Here is an 11818-nt window from a genome sequence, read left to right on the forward strand (position 1 = left end):
AAACAGAGATCATGGTACGTCTTAGATAAAGACAATTAACGTACTTGGGTAGAAAATGGTGTTTTATTCATAAAAAATAGCACCCCTCCCCCCTGTGTGTGTGTATATGTGTGTGTTTGTGAGTGCACATATGTACAGGGTGCATGTGGGTATCAGAGATTGATTGTTGAATGTTATCCTTAATGCCTCTCTACCTCATTCTTTTTAATAAGTTTTGCTTGTTTGTTGAGATTATAATATAATTATATCACTTGCCCCCTCTCTCCTTCTAAACCTTCCCATGTACATGCACAAAATCTCAGTTTCCAATTGATGGCCCCCTTTTTTATTAATTGTTATATATGTCTTTGTGTGTGTGTGTATATGTCTGTGTGTGTGTCTGTATGTGTCTATATGTGTCTGTGTATATGCCTCTCTCTGTGTGTATGGGTGTCTATGTCTCTGTGTCTGTATGTGTCTGTGTATGTGTATGTGTCACTCTGTGTGTGTCTGTATGTGTCCCTGTGTGTGTGTATGTGCATGTGTCTGTATGTGTGTGTACCTGTGTGTATGTGTGTATCTGTATCTGTGTGTGTATCTCTGTTTGTCTGTATGTGTGTGTGTATCTGTCTTTCTGTATGTGTCTGTATGTGTGTGCATATGTGTGTGTATCTGTGTGTGTCTGTATGTGTGTGTCTGTATGTGTGTGTCTGTCTGTCTTTCTGTGAGTGTCTGTGTGTATGTGTATATCTGTATCTGTGTGTGTCTGTATGTGTGTGTCTGTGTGTGTATATCTGTGTGTGTCTGTATGTGTGTGTGTCTGCCTTTCTGTGAGTGTGTATCTGTGTGTGTGCATATGTGTGTGTGTGTGTGTGTATCTGTGTGTGTGTATGTGTATGCATGAGCATGCTCATTCCTGCTCATGCCTTGGTGCATCTGTGGAGGTCAGAGGATCACTTTCAGGAATTGCTTCTCTCTTTTCCCTTGTGAATCTGGAGGATGGAATTCACGCAGCCAAGCTTGTCAGCACACGCTTTTTATTCACTGAGCCATCTTTCTAGACCCAAAGATGTCTTTAAAATAAAATTTTAGGAAACCAAAAATTCTCAGCAAGTATGCATGCAATCACAAAAGTAAAAACTTCACAGAAAGAAGAGAAGACAAAGAGACAAATCTTCTGTCCAAATCGATGGAGCCAGCTGACCATAGGCTAACACCTCCCGAAGTCAGAGTTAAAATAGACCCTTCCTTCTTTAAGCTGATGTTCCTGGATATTTCAACACAGAGAGAAACAGGAGATTAACACAGATGAAAAATCTAAGTTAACATACATAAAAATCTACATAATTACCCCTCAGACATTTTGCTCAGCCATTCCAGTTTTGATTGAACAACTCCACTTCTGAGTATATATGTCACAAAGTCATGACATTGTCTACATTTAAAGAAAACAGTAAATAGCAAAGGTTGGTGGGGAGGTGTGGAAAGTAAAACCCTTCTGCACGGTAGACAGAAGTGTAAATACCATATGGCGCAATAATTTGTTTTCTGACTATCTTTTCAAAAGAATGAAAGCAAAGACTTAAGTGGGTATTTGCACAAACACGTCCAACACAGCTTTGTTCACAATAGTCAAAAGCTAGAAATAACTTCCTTGCCTACTGACAGAATGACAAACAAAATGTGGAATATAATGGAATGCTATTCAGCCTTCGAAAGAAGAGGGGATTGCTGATCCATGCTACAGTGTGGGCAAGCCTTTAATACATTGTGCTAAATAAAACAACCCAATCATAAAGAACAAATGCCGCATAATCCCACTTAGATGAGATATTCCATGTAGTTAAATACATAGAGCCCCAAAGAATGTTGACAGCTGGGGTCTGGGGCACGGCAGCTGGCCAGTGGATCTGGAGTTTCCTTTTGAGAGGATGAAAAGGTGAGGTGAATAATGGTTATAGTCACATAATGAATGACACTCCTTAGATGATGAATCTTGTGTATGTTTTCCCATAAGAAAAACCAACAAGTGAAATATACAATTTACAAGAAACAAACAAATAGCTCAACAGCTGGGGATGGAGTGTTTTCCTCCAAGGATATATATATATATATATATATATATATATATATATGTATGTATATATATAATATGATATTTATATTAAACAAATTTAATTTTAAACATGTTCTCACTATGTAGCCCTGGCTGGCCTGGAAGTTATTGTGCAAACACGGCTGGTCTTGAACTCATGGAGATCACCTGCCTCTTTCTGCCAAGTAATGGGATGACAGATCTCCAACAGCACACCTGGCAAGGACTACTGCTTTTCAAAGAAGTTTTGTAAATGATCTTTTTAAACCACATACACCGAATTCTATATTACTACAAACAAGTAACATGAACAATAAGTTAGTGGTTATCTAGGCAGCCGGTGGTATCATGGAGAGGATAAGGTTAACTTAAAACGGAGAGGTCAGAGTTCAGCATCCTTCTCGTTGTCTCTCGTAATAGCCTCTTCTTGCATGTCCTAAAATAAATGTTGCTGCGAGTTCTGCTTGAAGCCTTCTTAAATTACTTTTCTTCATGTTTTATTAAATGCCTAATAACACTGCTGGTTTTCCCACTTTGCCTAGCGTGGCTAGTTAATGACATCCCAACCATACTTTTGAACTAATGTAGTTTTCCTGGTTGTCTCCACTATCTTCATAATCAAATCAAAACTCAAGTTTCAGGTCCTACATTCTATGTTGCTTCCCCACTGATTGGAGAGACTTTGTGTTTAAAGGATTAGACAACGCCTTTTTAAAAGTGGAGTCAATTAAATTAACTGAGTCCAAAAACCTGCCCATGGCCACCTGTCTGGCTGTAGAAAGCCTCTCCATTTCAACTCAACTCAGCCACCAGTTAAATATTAATTTTAATGTTAATATTTTCCAGTAGAAATATGATATCATTATAGAGAGCAGTTAGGCTGAGCGATAATATATAATTTACCATGCTTCAGTCTTTAGAATAAAACCTTCATATTCACAGTGCTTCCAACAATATCCCATTAGTTAGCAGCTGAACATATATTAATGGGAAGCCATAAAATAATTTTTAAAAGAACCATCAGGACCGTTCATCAGCATATACTCCAACACTGGCAAAGTGCTTTTTCCCAGAATAGTGCTCAGCAAGACATCAATCTTAGAACACTAAATAAAATTCCCCGTGCTTTTAAGGCACCACCGACTATTCCAGCGGTGTTGAACGCCATCTGATGTCACTGTTTCAACAAGGCCATGCACTTCCCAAGGACTACTTCCATAGGAAGCACTCAGGAAGCCTTTGTAAAAGGTAATCAGTCAGAAGGTGGGCTTGGAATGCTGAAGCTGAACCTAGTGCTTTTATTTTCCCCCCCAAAACCTGGGGTTTTTATTTTCTCTTATCACCCAAGGTTGGTTGATGCCAAGTCTGATATTAGGAATTTGTAGGTTACTCATTCATAGTCTCGGTGTTGATATCAAATTAGAGGAATGGGGTGATTCCAATTCAGAGGGAGACAAGAAAGCCCGCAAGTAGAGCAAGTAACTTGTATACGAACTGTGCAGCCCAAGCTCTGCCTGGCAGAGATGAGGATGCTGCAGATGATGAGGATGATGAAGGTGGGCCGGAGTCTTGGGTACTCACCAGGTTAAGCGAGCCTACGAGCTGTGTTGTTCCAAGAAGCGTTTGTGAACCCCAAAAGACCACCAAGGAGCCATCTCTGATATAATCATATTAGGGTCTCCTTATTACAAACTTTATTATTTGGGCTTACTCATCATCAACCCACAGGACAGTTTGGTGAAGCAGTCCTAAACTTTCATTGGGACAAGGTTTTATAGGAAAATAGGAGCAAGTGAGGGGGTGCCCAGCCTGGAAAGCATCTAACTGAATGACTACTGTAAGCCAACAGGTGGGTGCTCTGAAGCAAGACCGTATATAATCATGAAGGGTCTGAAAGTACACCTGAGACAATCAGATTAATCTTTGATTAACTGTTGCTAGGAAGTGGCTATGGAGTAACTCTGGCCAAGGACAAGCCAGAGCATCCTTCCTGGTACTTGAGTGCAGCTTGGGTTTCAGCTGCAGGCCAAGTTCTCAGGGTTTGGATTGGTTTGTTTGTTTGTTTGTTTGTTTGATTTTAATTTTTCCCTTTTTCTTTTTTTCTCTTAAGATGGAGGCTGGTCCCAAGATAGAGTAGGTTTGGCCTCTAAGCAGCACAAACCTAGGCAAGGGCTGAAAGTTGGGGATGGCAGGAACAAGTGAGGTTTCAGGCATCCACCTGGCAGCACAAAGACTGTGAGACCCTGACTAGGCCTGGAGGTTGGACAGATTCGACTCTCTCATGTCTTAAATAAGGAAATAAAGATGGGTTAGAAGCAGATCTCTTCAGCGAGATGAAGAGATGGATCCAAGATGTCAGGTAAGAAAACACCAGAATGGAGACAGGCACAGGGCTGTTTTCCCCAACTCCTGCTTCATATCTAAAAAGACCATTACGTCTTATATACTCTAAATTTCTGTTCTGCACAGGTTTCTGTGAAATCATTAAAGTCATTAAAAGGTCCATTTCTCCCCTCACTTTCTTTATACCATTGATTAAGTTTTCCTAGAGGAAAATTTCAAAATACACCAAAGTAATAAAGAGAAGTATGACACACACCTGAGTTTAACAGTTGTCAACATTAATCAACAGTTGGTAGCTTTATTTCAGTTTGCTTCCTACACACAGTTTTCCTCCCCTCTCAAATGTTTTAGGCAAATAATTTCAGATCAGATATATAAATAAGTCCAATCAAACTGAGGCCAAGTTGCACTCGCTAACATCGAGACTTGGTGATACTGTCAGGAATTCCAGGCCAAAGGGGAAAACAGAACCAAATCTTCACCTGCAGTCAATATTAAACTCTGGCCTCTCTGCTTCTAACCCATTCTGTGATAGCTGGTGTGGCAATGCGGGCTCTAGGACTGTACAAACCTGGTTTTTGTACCAACAGTATGATCTTTACTCCCCTTACCAATAGGGGTCTCTCTGGAACCTTGGAGGAGGAAGGAGAGACCTAACTGAACTTGGTGGGTTTGTACCCAGTCAAATATTTTCTAGAAAACCTTTGTGTGTCTTTATCTCTTGACAGACTTCTCTGATGAACACCACATTTTAGGTTCAATTCCAGCACTTTGGATTACATCAGAGTTTAATAATTGATTGGTAGCTCAAGAGATACTGCCGAGGTTGGGGACCTGTTTGTATGGAATCATTAAAGTCATTAAAAGGTCTATACAAGCAAGGAGATTCAGCTTCCTGCAGGCCATTCTCGGGGAAACAGTGCTGAGTTCCTGGCACCTGCAGATTTCTTAACTCCAGTTCAATCTTTATGACATCAATGCCAGAGACACATCCAAGTATCTTCTGTCAATAAAGGCCATGATACATCTCTAGCATTATGAAAATGGAGAGGCCTTCAAACACACACATATAGTGGAGAGCAAGATTCTGCCTGGTTGGAAATCTCCCAAGACCTTTACTTTCCTCCTTGATTCAATTAGGCTTAGTGAGTGTCTTAGTGTCACTTCCTATAGCATTGATGAATTAGTCTGACTAAAGCCACTTACAAGAGGAAGGGCTTATTTGGCTCACAATGCCAGCTTATAGTCCACCATTATGTGGAAGCAGAGGTGGTAAGAACTTGAAGCAACTGGGCACATTCCATTCACAGTCAAGAGCAAAGAGAAATGAATCAGTGCATGTGCGCCAATACGCATCTCTTCCTTTAGTATAGGGTGGAGCCCATCACATAGGGCTGCTCACATTCAGGGCAGATCTTCCCTCCTCCATTAACCCAAGTGAGCACATCACCAACAGGCCAACCTAATCTAGATGGTTCCTCATTGAGGCTCCTCTCCAGGAAATTCTACATGGTGTCAAGTGGACAACCAAAGTGAGCCCTCACAGTCCCCTACCAGAAGACATTAACTCACTCAACCTCTGTTTATGTGTCAACTAAGGTTATGAATTCTGCTTATCCTGCCTACCTACAGGATTACTCAATTCACTCAATACTGATCATCTACAGGCAAGGTCTTGCACTATGTATCCCAAAGTATACAAAAAAAAAAAAAAAGTCAAACATGGTTCCTGTCCAAAGGGAACTTACAATCCAGTATTGTTCTATGCATCTAATGGGCAGTTAATGGAGCACCAGCTAGCAGATACAGCTAATAGCCTAAAAGACAGTGAGGCCTAAAGTGTGGTTTCTTTCTACAAGTGTGTAGTGATGTCAGGGGGAGAGAGACAGAGATGGAGAGATAGACAGGGAGGGAGAGACAGAGATGGAGAGACAGACAGGACAGAGAAAGACAGAGGAAAGGCAGGGACACAAATAACAAGGCTGAGTGTGAAAAAGGAGAATGAAGCCAGGCTTGCAAGCTCAGCCACTGTAGAGACAGGAATACCACGAGTTGAAGACCAGCCAGAACAATCTATAGAGACTTTGTCTCAAAACAAAAAAAAACAACCAAACAAAATGGGTTGGGTTATAGCTCAGTATAGAACATCTGCCTAGCATGCATAAAGCCCTAATCAATCCCTGCTGTTACTAAGTAATGACAAAGGACAAAATCCTGCTGTTACTAAATAATGACAAAGGACAAAATGAGTCAGCCTGGTAGTTGAAACCAAAGTCCTCACTGAGAGGATCAGGGGAGATTGGTGGATTTGACATTTGATGGTGAACAGAGTTTAAAGACTGAGCAATGCAGGAAGTAACTGCCCTTCCAGGGATGCCACTGACAGGCTGGCTGGTGACACATGAGCTGTCAGTCAACTCACGTAAGAGGAAAGAAGGCAGAAGTGGAGAATGGGGCACAACCCTACAGAGAAAATCAGTAGAGAGAAGCTGTCTGCAGAGGCATGCTGAAGAGAGGCTCCGGGGAGCTTCTTGGGGCAGTGGGAGCGTATCTCCACAGCACAGTGTTCTGGGGAAATTGTGGTTGGGGCTTATCTTGTTTAGCAACAGCCAGGCCTTGAGAGGTTGACTGTCTTGTCTTAAGTCACAAATGGCTCCTACAGCCACTGCCTTCCTAAAGTGGCATCCACACTTAGCAGCCAACCACACTTGGCTTTCTGATGAGATCCCAGTCCTGCTGAGAGTCAGCAATGACTTGGCTCTGAGTCTCCAAGCTCTGAGGCAAAGCAACTTCGTCCTGAGGGGAGACTGTCTCCACACAACCTTCTGCTTGAGAACAGCACTCATGGTAGCCAAGGAACCCAGGATGCTCACCACTGCATGAAGGGGAGTGGAGCTGGTCGAAATCAGAGAGGCGTGTGTCTAGGTGAGGGGGCTTGGAAACTCTTGTGCGTGGTGATGATTGTGAACACAGGTCAAATGTGAGGCTGGACCTAAGGCAAGTGAGTGTGGTCTAATTTCAAGTAAAGCTGTAGGGAGTAGGAAAAGCACTTGACATTTCCACAGGGCTGTCTTTTTAAATACAACACAATATGTTAACAGAAGACTTCATGTTCAATAAAACCTTGGGTCAGAAGACAGCTCCTATGAAGAAGATGGTTCTTTGAAGGAGTTAACCCTGCAGGGTCGTTGAAGCTCCTGATATCAAAGTGTTAATTATAGAAAATTAAATAAATGGTCAATAATATTTCTTTAAAGCCCGGCCAGCATTCAGCTTTAAATTCCTAATATCTGTCACAGTAATGTGTACCTAATAAGTAGCAGGAGTCCCAGTGGCTGCGGGATACTCAGATGGTGGCAACCCCTCCTGAGCACGTACCTAGGAGAGGAGGGTAAGTCTCGGCTTCCTTCAGTAACCTGCAGATGGTCACTTTCTCGGGGAGGTCTGGTGTACTTCCTCAAACCTATGTGGACATCTCAGTGCGTGGCCTGAACCCCCTTTAACAAAGGCAGTCTGACAGCAGACAGCCAAGAGATTGCTTTTTTTAGATGATAAGAAAAACTTGTAATCTTTCAAAAGAAATTAAAGGTGCTGAATGAATAAAATGGAAATAAAAAGAACATACCTGCTCCCAAGGGGTTGTGGATTTTATTATAGGTAAAGGGGAGAAAACAAGTAGATGCAGAGATGTCTGGGAGAGTCCAGAGTGGACATGGGGGTGAGGGGAGAGCGGACCCAGGAGCAGTAGCCAGAAGGGAAAGAGCCAAAGGGGCAAAAAGCTCTGTGTAACCAAAATGGCTGAGTTATATAGGAATGCATCAGAAAGACTAGGGGAAGGGAAAGTATGGGGCATACCAGCCAAGAGGAGCTTGTAGCAGGCAGGGACTGAGGGATACTGGGAGAACATGGAGACCAGCATGGGCTTTGATATAATAGGCACCTCAGTTAACCGGTATAAGCAGACTGCCTTACTTGGTGAACTGGCTGGAAAATACCTTCCCTGTGCTGTTTTCCCCAGTGTTACAACAACCCTCCAGAAAAGGCCTCTCTCTTTTTTAAAGGCCAGAGAGATGACTTAATTAATGGTTAAGAACACTGGCTGTTCTTCCAGAGGACCAGCGTTCTATTCCCAGCATCTATATGGCAGCTCACGCATTACATGGAACTCCAGGTCTAGGAAATTCTACACCTATTTTCTGGCCTCTGTGGTCATCTTCACTTATAAACACACAGACACACACAAACACACACATAGACACACACAGAGAGAGAGAGAGAGAGAGAGAGAGAGAGAGAGAGAGAGAGAGAGACTTAAAAACAATAAATCCTAAAAAAAATCTCAAGTGGTCTGCCCCCACCCCTACCTTTAACTGTGTGGTTTGAGCTACTAGTGTGAAGAAAGAGCCGCAGCCACAGGTGAAGAGAGGGCAGGGAACAGCTGGCATTGGTGACAGCCAGATGCCCATACCTAGACCCAGATGCTACAGCAGCTGCTGCTGTCGAGGGCTAAGGAATCCCGGCCTCCTCGGTCTACACAGGAGCTTGAATGCTTGTAGGGCCCCGGGTCCCAACACTCTAGGCCTCTACAACAGCTGAAATACTTGTCGCCCAAGGCTGATGCTTCTGGGTGCTTGGCTCTATAAACCAGCTGCCACCATTTCCCTGCACGCTAAAGGAGTTAAGATTCATTATGAAATAAGAATGATAACATAACAAAAATAAGTAGGGTAAAATGTACTCATTTGGAGTTTGGCCAAATCAAAAAGAGAAGGAATTCTCATCCCTTCCCACCCTACCTGGTACCTGTAGCCTTCTCGCCGTTGAAATAAAGTCCCATGAGACAGAGGTCAGAATGCAAGTAAAGTCAGCTCCAAGACACGCAAACTAGTCCTGTTTTGGGGTTATAGGACCCAGACGCCTGGCTGCTTCATATCTCTGTTCTCTGTTACAGAGGCACAGTATTATTATCATTATTATTATTATTATTCATTCATTCATTCATTCAACTCTAATCCAAGAAAAGTGGGACAGACTTTAAGCCTTAAAGATTTTTTGAAAGAGAGAAGAGTCTTGGGAGTTTTGTGGAGTGGTACACGTAAGAGCCTGACCTGAGCCAGGCCTGGCAGCTCTCTGTCCTCCTGGGTCTATTTGTTTGACTGATTCAGAGTGGGAAGCCTGTTGTATCTTTGCACAGGAAATCATCTTGGCGTTTGATTTTCCGTATGCTTTTGAAACCCATTAACACTGCAAGTGAGCACTAATCTGATAATCGAAGGGAGGTGTGCCACCTGTCTCTTTAGGATTCTTACTTTCCCATCAGGCATGAGGTCACAGTTAACACTTACAGGGCTGGTAACTGAGGCCAACAAGAGGGTTGTCACTGCAGGGGACCCCACCTGCTGCTGCTCTTGCCTGTCTACTGCTGTTGCTGTTCACTGCTGTCACAGGAGGAGAGGTGCAAAAAGCTGCCAAAGGCGAGCCTGGGTTGAGCTTCTCCTGGCCTGATGCTGCGATGAAATATCCCCCNCCCCCACCCCACCCCCGACCCACCCACCCCCCACCCCTGAGAAGCACCTTAGAGGGAGAAAGGGTTTACTCAGTAGCTTACAATTCCAAGTCACAGTCTACCGTTGTGGGAAAGGCAAGACAGAAACTTGAAGAAGCTAGTCGCATCCAGTCAATGGCAGAGAGCAGCTGAATGCACGCATGCCTGGATCCAATTCACTCTCTTCTCTTCTATGCATCGGGATTCAAGCCCTAGGAATGGTGGAGCCCACTCTTGGCCTGGATCTGCTAATGTCAGACAAGGCAGATCCCCACAGGCGTGGCCACAGAGCCACTTAATCACTGAGACTCTCTTCCCAGGTATGGAATGTGTCAAGTTGACAGTTCTGCACAAATTTTGTCTAAGAAAAATAAAAAGGACCCCTGACTGCTGGTTGCTAATCTATCAAGGGCATTTATTCTCAGACTTCTTAAGCAAATACATAGATAATTTTTTGCTTGCAGAACAATATCAAAAATTAAAAACTAGATTAGGAAGAATTTAACCAAAATTCTACAAATGAAAGAGAAAAGAAAACCCATTTTGTAGTCTCAATGTTGAGGCCTGCCCCACCCCCCTCCCTAGCATAGCTGCAGTCATTTTGATCCATGCCCACCAGCTATTTCATATGGCTGCTATAATATGCCTGCCAGACATTGATGCAGAAAAATAACTTAACTCAGAGCAGGGTCATGCTAACCACATACCTTGCTATGTTCTGTATGCTATGAGGTTTGTTAGCTCTTGAGTCAGAGCCGACCACTGGGCAACACTTCCAGCCTTGCATATGAGCTCATTTATGGTTTCTGCAGTTTTAGCCTTATAAGCTGGTCCTGAGAAAAGTCTGGCATGCCGCTTTCAGCTGTTGCCCTGGTCGATCAATCTTTAAGTGTGTGTTCATTAACTGTCCCTGTCTGACTGAGGTCGTGTGGTTTGTGGAGTGACTCCTGGACCCCAACAGGCAGCAATAAGGGTGAAGCAGCCCATACTGTCTTCAGATTCTGAGTTCATTGTTGACTCCTCTAGTTGTCCTTTGGAACTGAACATTCAGTTCCAGGGTTGACACTGGAGTCAATCCCCAGAGGCTACTTGCAAGGAGAGCTTCTGTCTTGAGTAACTTGACTCCCTTTGCACCAGCTGGGCTGTGTCCCCGAAGCCACAAAGCCACGTGCTTTTGTTTCTTTATCCACAGAGATGGGCTGACTGGTCCTCACTAGGACAACAACTTGGGAGACTTTTCAATACCACTTTTCTCTGTTTCCCCCTTACCCTCACTGACAATTCCACAGCATTTCTGAGAATAAGTCTTCAATATCCATCTGTGTGGGAATAATGGTAAGAACCTCTATTAAATATTGTTAACATCAGTGGATGTGCTTACTTATCTCTTTAGTTTTCTGTGATCTTTTTAATTTTAAAATTCAAATATCTAATATCTTATTTCTCTGAATTAATAAACAATAAAATTAAGGTCTTAACATTTTTCTCCATTTCTAGTTTCCATGAGTTGTCACTTCCAAGTGCTTTTAAAGTTTCAAATTTTAAATCATTTAACTTAGATGACATCCTCATAGAGTTTTCTTTCAGAATTATTCAGAATTTTAACATGTTTAATAACATTTAATATACATTTATCATCTTTCCCTTGTGTCTGCAGAACAACTGACACTATCTGTGCAATACATAAGAATAGTCAACACAATGAGAATTTACTTCTAGACACAGTTGATAGTAACCATTTATGATGGTTTGTATATTGTACTGGCTATTTTTGTGTCAACTTGACACAGCTGGAGTTATCACAGAGAAAGGAGCTTCAGTTGAGGAAATGCCTCCATGAGATCCAACTGTAAGGC

This window comes from Mus caroli, chromosome 5 (assembly GCF_900094665.2).
Source record: "Mus caroli chromosome 5, CAROLI_EIJ_v1.1, whole genome shotgun sequence".
In the NCBI taxonomy this organism is placed as follows: Eukaryota; Metazoa; Chordata; class Mammalia; order Rodentia; family Muridae; genus Mus; species Mus caroli.